Genomic DNA, 12,371 nt, shown 5'->3' with positions numbered 1-12,371 from the left:
TTGTATTTCTGTGAGTTTCTTTTGCAGGACGCAATCCTTCAGCAGTGGTGGAAATCGCCGCCCAGTCACAGCTGGCTTACATTGACCCTACAGTATTTTCAAGGCAAGGGTTGGTTTGCAGAGGTGGATTGCAGTGTGGTGTGGCGGTTAAGTGTGGTGCAGTGGTGAAGTGCGCGGACTCTTATCTGGAGAATCGGGTTTGATTCCCCAATCCTCCACTTGCAGCTGCTGGAGTGGCCTTGGGTCAGCCATAGCTCTATTATCTGGGAGAACTGGGTTTGATTCCCCACTCCTCCATTGCACCTGCTGGAATGGCCTTGGGTCAGCCATAGCTCTGGCAGAGGTTGTCCTTGAAAGGGCAGCTTCTGGGAGAGCTCTCTCAGCCCCACCCACCTCACAGGGTGTCCGTTGTGGGGGGAGAAGATATAGGTGATTGTGAGCTGCTCTGAGATTCGGAGTGGAGGGCGGGATAATAATAATAATAATAATAACTTTATTTTTATATCCCGCCCTCCCCCGCCGAAGCGGGCTCAGGGCGGCTAACAGACATGGAAATCCCATGATTCATATAAAACAATGTAAACAATTTTAATATATCAATTATATAATAAATTAATTTAAAATAGATAAAATATAAATGAGTGCTAAAATACTGTGATCATAATATCTATAAGATGGCTAGATGTGCATACGTCAGATTAATCGGGTTCCATCTCAAAGGCAAGCTGGAAAAGAAATGTTTTGCAAGCCCTGCGGAATTGGTTCAGGTCCCGCAGGGCTCGCACCATCTCTGGAAGGTGGTTCCACCAACGAGGGGCCATCACCGAGAAGGCCTGCTCCCTAGTAGCCTTCAACCTAGCATCTCTTGGCCCAGGGATTGTTAGTAAGTTCTGAGAGCTAGATCTCAGTGCTCTCTGGGGCACATATGGGGAGAGGCGGTCCCTTAGGTAGGCAGGTCCTCGGCCATATAGGGCTTTAAAGGTAATAACCAGCACTTTATAGCGAACACGGTACACAACCGGCAGCCAATGCAGATCCCGCAGCCCAGGCCGCGTAGGTTCCCACCGTGGTAGTCCCTCCAGCAGCCTGGCCGCCGCGTTCTGGACTACCTGAAGCCTCCGTGTTCGGTATAAGGGCAGCCCCATGTAGAGGGCATTGCAGTAGTCTAGTCTCGAAGTGACCGTTGCGTGGATCACAGTTGCTAGGTCGCTGCGCTCCAAGAAGGGAGCCAGCTGCCTCGCCCTCTTGAGATGGAAGATATAAATCCAATATCTTCTTCAGTGCCTGCCTCTGTGCAGCAACTCTGGACTGTCTTGGTGGTCTCCCATCCAAGTACTAAGCAGGCCTGGCCCCGCTCAGCTTCTGAGATCTGACAAGATTGGGCCATCCAGGTCAGGGCACATCCATAGTAGGAGGCCAATCCCAGACACGCACTTTTCCAAATAAGGTGAGGAGAGGTCCTCTTAAGCTACGAAGTCCAGTCCTTTGCCATGGATGCTGTTTCTGCAGCCATGCTTTTTGGGATGATTCTAGTCAGCTTTTTCAGTCAATCTCCCCTCTGCTACAGACCCCCTCCCCCCGCACCGTGGGTTTTGCCAATGTGGATTCCCCCAATCCTCAGCACAGCGTTTTTGGGTTGCCCGAGATAAGGTCTTACTTCGTTTTTGCCAGCAGAAAAGCTGGCTGGATCCAGCCCTCTGCCTCAGTACTCACCTCCCAAAGCTGGCATGCATATCAGCCTTCCGTTTTTTGAAAAAATACTGGGTCAAAGTTTCTGTGTTAAAAAAAAACCCTGTATGCACTGGATATTCACTGCTGCCCCCAAAACAAATAACTGTAGAATAAGGGGATTTCAATTTGGAGTCTTAGTTCCAAAAACTTAAAGGTACTTAAGATTTTGGAAGAGGGGCAGTGAATGTTTACTGGCACCCTCCCTCCCTATGCATATTTCCCCTCTCATGCTCTTCTGGATCATGTGCTGACCCACAGGGACCAAATGGGGGAAGAAGAAGATATTGGATTTATATCATGCCCTATACTCTGAGTCTCAGAGCGGTCACAGTCTCCTTTACCTTCCCCACCCCTCCCCACGACAGACACCCTGTGAGGTGGGTGGGGCTGGAGAGGGCTCTCGCAGCAGCTGCCCTTTCAAGGACAACCTCTGCCAGAGCTATGGCTGACCCATGGCCATTCCAGCAGGTGCAAGTGGAGGAGTGGGGAATCAAACCCAGTTCTCCCAGATAAGAGTCTGCACACTTAACCACTACACCAAACTGGCTCTCAGTTTGGGAGGGGAGTGTGAAGGCGGTATAGGGAGGTGGGTGGCTCACTGGCCTTTTCCCAAACCAGGTGTATTCTGAAGTGTTCACACCTAATGACCGGATCCAGCCTTTAATGTGACTGTTTTTCTTTCCACCTGCTGGAGGGGGTACCAATAGACTACTATGACGACATTGAGTTTCTATAGAACTTCCATGCCCCTCACTAACTAGCTTTACAACAGCCCTGCAAAGTCAGTCAGCATTAGTAGCTCCTTGGGTGGAAGAAGGTCTGAGGATGAGAGAAGGAGAAGATGATATTGGATTTATATCCCGCCCTTCACTCCGAAGAGTCTCAGAGCGGCTTACTATCTCCTATATCTTCTTCCCCCACAACAGACACCCTGTGAGGTGGGTAGGACTAAGAGGGCTCTCCCAGCAGCTGCCCTTTCAAGGACAACCTCTGCCAGAGCTATGGCTGACCCAAGGCCATGCCAGCAGGTGCAAGTGGAGGAGTGGGGAATCAAACCCGGTTCTCCCAGATAAGAGAGCAATGGCTGACCCAAGGCCATTCCAGCAGCTGCAAATGGAGGAGTGGGGAATCAAACCCGGTTCTCCCAGATAAGAGAGCTCTGGCTGACCCAAGGCCATTCCAGCAGGTGCAAGTGGAGGAGTGGGGAATCAAACCCGGTTCTCCCAGATAAGAGAGCTATGGCTCACCCAAGGCCATTCCAGCAGGTGCAAGTGGAGGAGTGGGGAATCAAACCCGGTTCTCCCAGATAAGAGAGCAATGGCTGACCCAAGGCCATTCCAGCAGGTGCAAGTGGAGGAGTGGGGAATCAAACCCGGTTCTCCCAGATAAGAGAGCAATGGCTGACCCAAGGCCATTCCAGCAGCTGCAAATGGAGGAGTGGGGAATCAAACTCGGTTCTCCCAGATAAGAGTCCACACACTTCACCACTACACAAAACTGGCTCTCCAGCCTCTTGTTCAGATGGGTTATAAAGAAAGAGAGGGCTATACAGAAAAGTGATATTGTAACAAAAGGAAAAAGAACTATAAAAGTAACACCTGTTGATACAAGTCTTGGCGCTATACTTTGAAACAAACAATGTATTATCTGTATTATTGACAAAAAACACTCCACACCAGATGCCAGATTTTAACAACATTGGCCAAATTACAATAGAAGGCTGATGTTGCAGCGACAGCAGCAGCAATGGATTGCCTGGGTAACTCTCCATTTCATTCGCCTTTTTCAGGCTGCAGGACACTCTGTAAAGCCTTGAGTTCAATGATGGAATACCCAGTATTTCCTTCAAATTTACATTTAGACTCTCTCCAGCGTTTACAATTGTTGTATAGACAGTTGCAGTTGGAGCCTCAGAGATCAAAAGTCTTCCGCAGAGCTCAGCATAGAGACGTTTTGAATCTGACAAAGGGCAACCCGTAATGGAAGTCTCAGAGCTCTGAGCCGCCTGTCCCTCGGCTACAACCAGGTAGAGGGGCTGAGACGGTGGGCTGAGGACCCCCCCCTCCCACCTAGCTGATAACCACAGCTCTGAGACTGCCACATCCTAATGGAAGACTGTTGACTGGGGAAAGGTGTCCAAAAATCACTGGTCTGATAGACCAGTGGTCCCCAACATTTTTGGCACCAGCAGGGCCGGCTCGCCCACTAGGCAAACTAGGCGGTTCCCTAGGGCGCCGGGAGGGTGGGGGCACCAATTGGGCTCCCCACCCCCTCCCTGGGGCTCCTAGTTTGCCCGCCTCCTCCGCCTGCCACTGCTGCTGCTGCTACCCGCCTCCTTCCTTTTGCAGCCTCCCCCACCACCCCTCCTTTCCCTTCCCTGCTCCACCGCCGCAATCATAGCATGCAGCGAGGCGGCAGCTGCACCCCTTTCCTTCGCTCCCGATGCGGGTGAACCTTATCTTTAGAACGACCGGGCTGATTTAGAACGACCGGGCTGAAATGAAGGCTTTGCTCCCCTTCCCTTCCGGTTCCGGGGGGAGGGGTGTGATGGAGCTCAGCACTGCATTGCAGCGCTGCAGGGGGGTGCAGGGTGCCTGCCTGAACAGCCAGAAACCCTTGGGCTGGCACTGGCCCTTGCGGGGTGGGGTGGGGTACCACGAACCCACAGGCTGGCGCTGGGCACCAGGAACTGGTTTTGTGGAAGGCAATTTTCCCACAGACCGGGGGGAGGGGGGCGATGGTTTCAGTTTGATATGATTTCTGCACTTTATTTTGGTGTGGTGGTTAAGTGTGTGGACTCTTATCTGGGAGAACAAGTTTGATTCTCCACTCCTCCACTTGCAGCTGCTGGAATGGCCTTGGGTCAGCTATAGCTCTTGTAGAAGTTGTCCTTGAAAGGGTAGCTGCTGTAAGAGGTCTCTCAGCCCCACCTACCTCACAGGGTGTCTGTTGTGGGGGAGGAAGATAAAGGAGATTGTGAGCCACTCTGAGATTCGAAGTGGAGGGCAGAATATAAATCCATTGTAATATATAATGAAATAATTATACAACTCACGGCCCAGTTGATAACAGGCCACAGACCGGTACTGGTCCACGGACCGGGGGTTGGGGACCCCTTTGATAGACCACTAGTCTGATCCAGCTCTTCTTATGTTCTATTCAGCCCTGCATGAAAAATTGCCAAGACCATTAGAAAGAAACAGTCAAGCAGAGAGTTAGTATGAATCCTTTTTACGTGTTAGTATAAAGTTAGGAAGATCACACAAAAAACAAGACAACTATTAACACATTTATTGATCACTTTACCACTTTAAGATACAATTCTGTACAGTCAGCTGCACTAAATCTACATTAGAGAAAGCTTGTAAGCAAGGAACGACAAAAGCCCTTTCAAGCCAAACTCTTAAAGCATGACTTGGACACTAGAAACGTTTCTAAAGGATCCAAAACACTGACTCAACAGCAGCGGCTTCCCACAAATTAAGGTCATGTTTTAAGACAACTTGCAGAAGATTTCAGCATCCAGAACACGTCATTTTAAGAGTCACAATGATAAAGTGATAACACATTAAATAAGTTTCAAGCATTAATAAACAGTGTAAAAATATATTGCATATATATATACATACATACACACACATATATAAATGTTTCGTTTCCTGAAAAAAGTCTAGTACAAACTAGTAGTTTCAATATCCCCTTTCAAGTTTTTTTTAATTTGTAAAGATTTAATACTAGTTGTTTAAATTCATTTAAAAAAATAAAAACCATGGGATCAGAACAGGTCAACGTGCCCACAGAACAAGTAAGTCAAGTCTTCATTGGGCCTTCCTTTCACTGTTACATTCGCCAGGATAGTATTGAAGCAGCCAAACCATCTGGTTCCCTTTTTTATTACAAGATTTTCTTTCCTTTCTTTCTTTCTTTCTTTCTTTCTTTCTTTCTTTCTTTCTTTCTTTCTTTCTTTCTTTCTTTCTTTCTTTCTTTCTTCTCTCTCTCTCTCTCTCTCTCTCTCTCTCCCCTCCCTCCCTCCCTCCCTCCCTTCCTTCCTTCCTTCCCTCCCTCCCAGTGAAATCTATGTTTCCTCTTCAATAAAAACCTAGACCGATTTTCTCACTAGCCTTATGCCGCTCTCACTCTCCTCTTATCCGCAGGGCTTCCATCCGATTTCACACTATCTGCCCCGGAGCTGCAACTCGCTCCGCCTCTTTCGTATGGCAAACAAGATCCTCTAAAACCCAGTTTCTGTTTGCCACATGAAAAAGGCAAAGCGAGTTGCAGCCCCGGGGCAGACAGTGTGAAATCCGACGGAAGCCCTGCGGAGAAGAGCATGAGAGTGGCATCAGGCTAGTGGGGAATCGGTCCTCGTTTAAAATTCTCAGTGACTAACCTGCAGATGCAACTTAAATTTCTAGGGTTAAAATGTGTGTAGGCTTTCTGCAACGTTAAAATCTGAGGGAGGGGCTGTCTCATGGGTCCCAATTGGTAAAAGTTAAATACAATTAAGTCCCACTGAAAGGGAAGGAATTAACTTTAGGTTGCATTTATTTTGGTGGAATGGGCAGCGGGCCCAACCGGCAGATGTTGACTCAAAACTAAGGTCTGCTGAGCTCCACGTCAGGTGACAATCCTCTGGGTGGGGGCTGGAGATCTCCTGGAATTAAAACTGATCAGATGACAGCGATCAGTTCCCCTGGAGAAAATGGCAGATTTTTTTTGGGGGGGGGGGCTCTATGGTATTATACCATGTTGAAGTCCTTCCTGAAGGCTCCGCCCCCAAATCTCCAGGAATTTCCCAACCCAGAAGCTGGCAATCCTAGTCTTACTCCTAGACAAGAATGCCCACGGCTGAAGCTTCAACTGGTAGAGGCTCCTTGTGCTCAGAGTGGCTGAACGCTCCTGGTTATGAGATTTCTGTTTCTTAATACTGGGGAATGGTCAAAGCACACTGCAGCTTTCCGGTTTGTTTTTTTTAGAAAACTACAAAACCGAAAGACATCAAGAGAACAAGGGCAAAAGATGGACTCCCGAGTCAGCTCTGTCTCCTGCTGTCCCGCATTCCAGGGGAGAGGAGATAGGAGCAAGTCCCTTCTTTCCACCAGGAGTCACTGAATGATGCCATTGTGTTCCCAGGTAGACAGAGGCAAACCTCGAAGCAGACAGCTCTTGCATGTGCAGGACCGGCTCTGCCACTAGGCAAACTAGGCAATTGCCTATGGCACCGGCCTTCTGGAGGTGCCGAATTAGGCACCCTCCCATGTGACTCGGTGATGTTATCGGTGACTCGGGGGGGGGGGGGGGCGGCGCCAGAAGTTAAGCCTCGCCTAGGGTGCCAGACAGTCTAGAGCTGGCCCCGTGCATGTGCTACGCTTGCATGTGCAAGACCGGAAAACGATGAGGGCCAAATCTAATGTGTTTGCTCAGAAACAACTCAAGGCAGAAAAGAGGCCGAATCATAATATGGAAAGGTCATGAGAAATATTCATCAAAAATAGTCTTCAGTATAAATATATAGTGTTCCTGTTGTGCTTAACATTAGTAGAAATACTGAACTTCCAGCAAGGAGAGGTTGATTTTCTCCTCCAAGTGGCTTTCAAAACGACCAACTTGACTTTCAGGGAGCCTGATTCAAACTGAGCCACCCGCCACAGACCCCATGCACAGAAGTCTCTGCGGAGTGTTCAGTGGCGCAGCATCAATTCCTGCGAGGTGCCGGTCCCACCCACAGCCTCACATTCACCGAAACCGATTCTCCATTGGCTTTGTCGCAGTCTCGCGCTCCTCTTCTCTGCGGGCCTTCCGTCCGATTTCGCGCAAGCTGCCCCGGGGCTCCCAACTCGCTCTGCCTCTTTTCCGTGGCAATAACGTCAGCAACCAATGGTTAGAGCGACCAAATTACTATGCGATATTGGTGTGCATATACAATAAACTAATTGACAAAAGAATTCATACATTTTCTTTCAAAAGGGAGTCCTGATGTGCAGGCTGTGGACTTTGGAATGTCCAGCTTCGACTAACACTCTTCCAGCATAGGGTGCTCCGTAAATTCTTAAATCTGTAATACAATATAAACATACAAACTCCATCTATTTCAATACACTATCATAAAGGTGTTGTGTACTCACATAAAGGTGTTGTGTGATCACAACACCTTTATGATATTGTACTGAAATGGATGGAGTTTCTATGTTTATATTGCAGGGGTGGCTAACGGTAGCGCTCCAGATATTTTTTACCTACAGCTTCCATAAGCCCCAGCCAGCATGGCTGGGGCTGATGGGAGTTGTAGGCAAAAACATCTGGAGCGCTACCGTTGGCCACCCCTGTTGTATTGTATTACAGATTTAAGAATTTACGGAGCACCCTATGCTGGAAGAGTTTCAGTCGAAGCTGGACATTCCAAAGTCGACAGTCTGCACATTGGGACTCCCTTTTGGAAGCAAATTTATGAATTTTGTCAATTTGTTTCTTGTATACGCAGACTAATATTACATAGTAATTTGCTTACATTATTGTTCCTTAAGTGACTTCTCTCCCTGTCGCTATATCTTTTCCGTGGCAAGCAAGATCCTCTGAAAACTGGTTTCTGCTTGCTGTGGGAAAGAGGTGGAGAGAGTTGCAGCCCCGGGGCAGCTTGTGCGAAATCGGATGGGAGTGCTGCGGAGAAGAGGAGCACGAGACTGGGACAAGGCTAGTGGGGAATTGGTCCAAGTGCGGCTTGGAACCTATCTGGCACGTCTCTGCCTTGCAGTGGTTTGATGGCGACTGAAGGACAGCTGTCTTTCAGCATCATCGATTTTTCTCCTTGAAAAGGAACCCAAGGATTTTCTAGAATATCAGCTGGAAGTCACTGCAGTAAAATGTATAATGTCTGCGTAGTAGAAAATATTCCCCCTGTGCTGCTGTGGCTAGGATAACTCAGAATTCAGATACAAAAGAAGATGGTGGAAGGCTGTGGCTCAGCAGTAGAGCATCTACTTGGCACGCGGAAAGTTCCCACTTCAATCCCCAACATTTCCTGCTAAAAGGATCAGGCGGTAGGTGATGCTAAAGACCTCAACCTACGCTTTGGAGAGCCACTGCCAGACTGAGTAGACAATACTGACCTTGGTGGACCAGTGCATCTGATTCAGGAGAAGACAGCTTTGTGTGTTTACGTTATGTGATACAGGCTTACGAACCTGATAGCATTTTCACAACCCCCATCTTTAAAAATGGATACTTGGCACATATATTTTAACATAGAGTACGGTAGAGCCTCCAATTATTCACTAAACCCAAATTAAACATGCTTTAGACATTCTGAGAGCCACTGAAATGCAATCAGATCTGGGCTTTTTGATCGCATTCTTACAAAAAAACCCCACCCACTACTAAGAGAACATAAGAGAAGCCATATTGGATCAGGCCAATGGCCCATCCAGTCTAACACTCTGTGTCACATAAGAACATAAGAGAAGCCATGTTGGATTAGGCCAATAGCCCATCCAGTCCAACACTGTGTCACACAGTGGCCAAAAAACACCAAGTGCCATCAGGAGAGCCACCAGTGGGGCTAGAAGCCCTCCCACTGTGCCCCCTCAAGCACCAAGAATACAGAGCATCGCTGCCCCAGACAGAGAGTTCCAACAATATGTTGTGGCTAATAGCCACTGATGGACCTCTGCTCCACATGCTTATCCAATCCCCTCTTGAAGCTGGTTATACTATCTTTTCCCCAGAATATTAATTCCCTTTAGACTGGAAATGTAATTGGTATTTTAAGAGTCAAATTCTTAAATCCTGCAGTAAGAATGTTCAAGTCCAAACCACTTCATAGTCATAGGAATGGCTGGTTGTAGCAATTTCTAATGTTACCTTTCCGCCCTACTCAAGCACATGGGCAGCACTAAGATCGGCTGGAGGAAGAAGTCAAGAAGGAAACTTTGAGGCTTCCGGTGGGGATGTAATGGCAGGCTGACGTCTTCACAGAGAAGTGAAGACACAAAGCAGCTAATTACCGGCAAGGAGGGGATTCCTGCTGGCAAAACCTTCCTAAACTAAAATGAGATCAAAGAGATCAACCATGTGTAACCTATAGGTTACTCCTCGGGAGTTTTTCTGCTGGCTTTTGAATCTTGAGCAACCTGGGGGTTAACAGTTAGTGGCCATACAAAAAGGATTTTTTCCAGTATTATTCAGATTTATATAAGAGTCATATTTCATTGAAAAAAAACCCCCAGATATTAAAAACAAAATTTACCCAAGATCACAGCACTACCACAAGAAGTTATGAATGGATCTATTACAATACGAGAAATGGTAGAAGCCATTAAAAAAAAATTAAATTGGGCGGTATTTGGCCCAAGGACTAGATGGCCTTTCTGGTAGTTATTATAAGACTTTTGAAGATGAACTTTTATAACCTTTACAAAACACAAGAAGGAAGGATGCAGGAGACATGGAAAGAGGCTAGCATAGCATTGATTCCTAAAGAAGGACAGGATGTTTCAAAGTAGTTATAGACCAATTTCCTTGTTGAATAATCACTATAAGCTGTTTGCAACAATACTATTTGAGTCCTGTTTTGTTCAACATCTTTATAAATGATTTGGATGAAGGAATAGAGGGAATGTTTATTAAATTTGCAGATGATACTAAATTGGGAGGGCTAGCAAATACAATAAAAAGACTCAGGATACAGGATGATCTTGACAGGCTGGAAAATTGGGCTAAAACAAATAAAATGAATTTTAACGGGGATAAGTTCTGCATTTAGGTAGGAAAAATCAAATGTATAGTTATAGGATGGGGGAGACTCGGCAGTAGAATGTGCTAAAAGGATCGAGGGGTTTTGGTAGACTATACACTGTACATGAATAAGCAGTGTGATGTAGTAGATAAAAAGGCAAATGCATTTTTGGGCTGTATCAACAAGTATACTGTCCAGATCCCACAAAGTGATGGTATCGCTTTGCTCTTGTGCTCAGTTTTGAGCAACACAATTTAAGAAGGGTATAGACAAGCTGGAGCATGTCCAGAGGAGGGCAATGAAGATTGTGAGCAGTTTGGAGACCAAGTCCAATGAGGAAGGGTTGAAGGAGTCTCGTATGCGTAGCCTGGAGACGAGACGACTGAGAAGTAATATGATCACCATCTTCAAGTACTTGAAGAGCTGTCATATAGAGAATGGTGTGGAGTTGTTTTCTGTTGCTCCAGAAGGTTGGATCAGAATCAACGGGTTGAAATTAAGAGTATTTAGTTAAACATTAGGAAGAACTTCCTGACAGAGCAATTCCAAGTGGAACAGGCTTCCTCAGGAGGGGGTGGGCTCTCATTTGGAGGTTTTTAAATGGAGGCTAAATGGCCACCTGACAGCAATGCTGATTCTGTGAACTTTGGGGTCAGGAAGCAGTTTTCTCTAGGCCAGTTTGGCCAGGGATACTGGAGGGGGTTTTTTGGGAGGGGGATGGGGGGGGTGCCATCTTCTGGGCATGGAGCAAAGGTAACTGGGGGTGGCATAGCATTTGTGAACTTCCTGCATTGTGCAGGGGGTTGGATTAGATGACCCTGGAGGTGCCTTCCAACTCTATGAGTATGATTCTAACAACATTCAGTTGCTGAAATAGAGTCTGAGGTAGATTTTAATCTAGGACAGTTGCTACGCTAATGCCCAGCTTTGCTACCCTAGAAACAGACAGGTTCCTTTTCTGCCCCTCTGGACTGCGGTGCCTTCTCTGTAGGGTTGCTGTTTTGAGGGACAGTTTTTTTTTTCTTTGGAGCCCAGTTCATTTTCTTTTAAGGCTCTATGTCTTCTGATAAGGAATCCATCATGCTAACAGTTTGGGCAACAATCTCAGGCTTACTTTGTTTTATAAACCACTTGGATTGTCGTGTTACTGTCTTGTAAAACTGCTCCAAGTAAATAAGAGTGGTTAGTTTTTGATATGTGTCAGCCTGTGTAAAACTCTGTCTGGTTTACAGGCAAATTGAGAGCATGTCTCATCCATTTTCTTTCATTTAGCTGAATTATTTCCTGCTAAAGTCTGGTGATAAACCCAATTTTTATCTAACCCCTGTCTTCTTGGAAGAATTTTTTTTTTTTTGCTTCATCTGTTCTCATCTGGGAGCATACCTCCTCAGGTTCTCCAGAAATTTGAGATCTGAGGTACTTCATGCAGTCTCCTTCAGCAATTCTAAAATCCTCACAGGTTCTCTCAAAATTATTTTTAAAAGGTTCTACTTCACTGTCTTTATGAAAAGTAGGGAACTTGTTCATGTCTATTCTGGGACTGCCATGGTGCACTTCTGACATCTCTAGCTCAGCACATAACTTTATATGTTCTAATTATAATTTCTGTGGCTGAGCCTCACTTTCCCTTTGGGCCTGTATTTTCATGTCTGTCAGCTTTAGCTCTTGCTGCATTCTAGCCAGCTCTGACTCTTTATCATGTTGCATTTTAGCCTGTTCTGACTGTAATCTAGACTGCTCTAGGTCATATTGTCTTCGTTGAATCTTTTCTTTAAGTCTCAAAATTTCCAGTTCTCTATATTTTCTGTTAGTTGTTTATGACTGGAAGCTGAGGTCGAAACTACTTTCCCCTCAGATTCCATCCTGCCTTTAGCCTGTCCCCAGCCATGCTGTTTACCTCAGAATTTCC

This window comes from Heteronotia binoei, chromosome 10 (assembly GCF_032191835.1).
Source record: "Heteronotia binoei isolate CCM8104 ecotype False Entrance Well chromosome 10, APGP_CSIRO_Hbin_v1, whole genome shotgun sequence".
Taxonomy (NCBI): domain Eukaryota; kingdom Metazoa; phylum Chordata; class Lepidosauria; order Squamata; family Gekkonidae; genus Heteronotia; species Heteronotia binoei.
Note: the sequence above shows the minus strand (reverse complement) of the source record.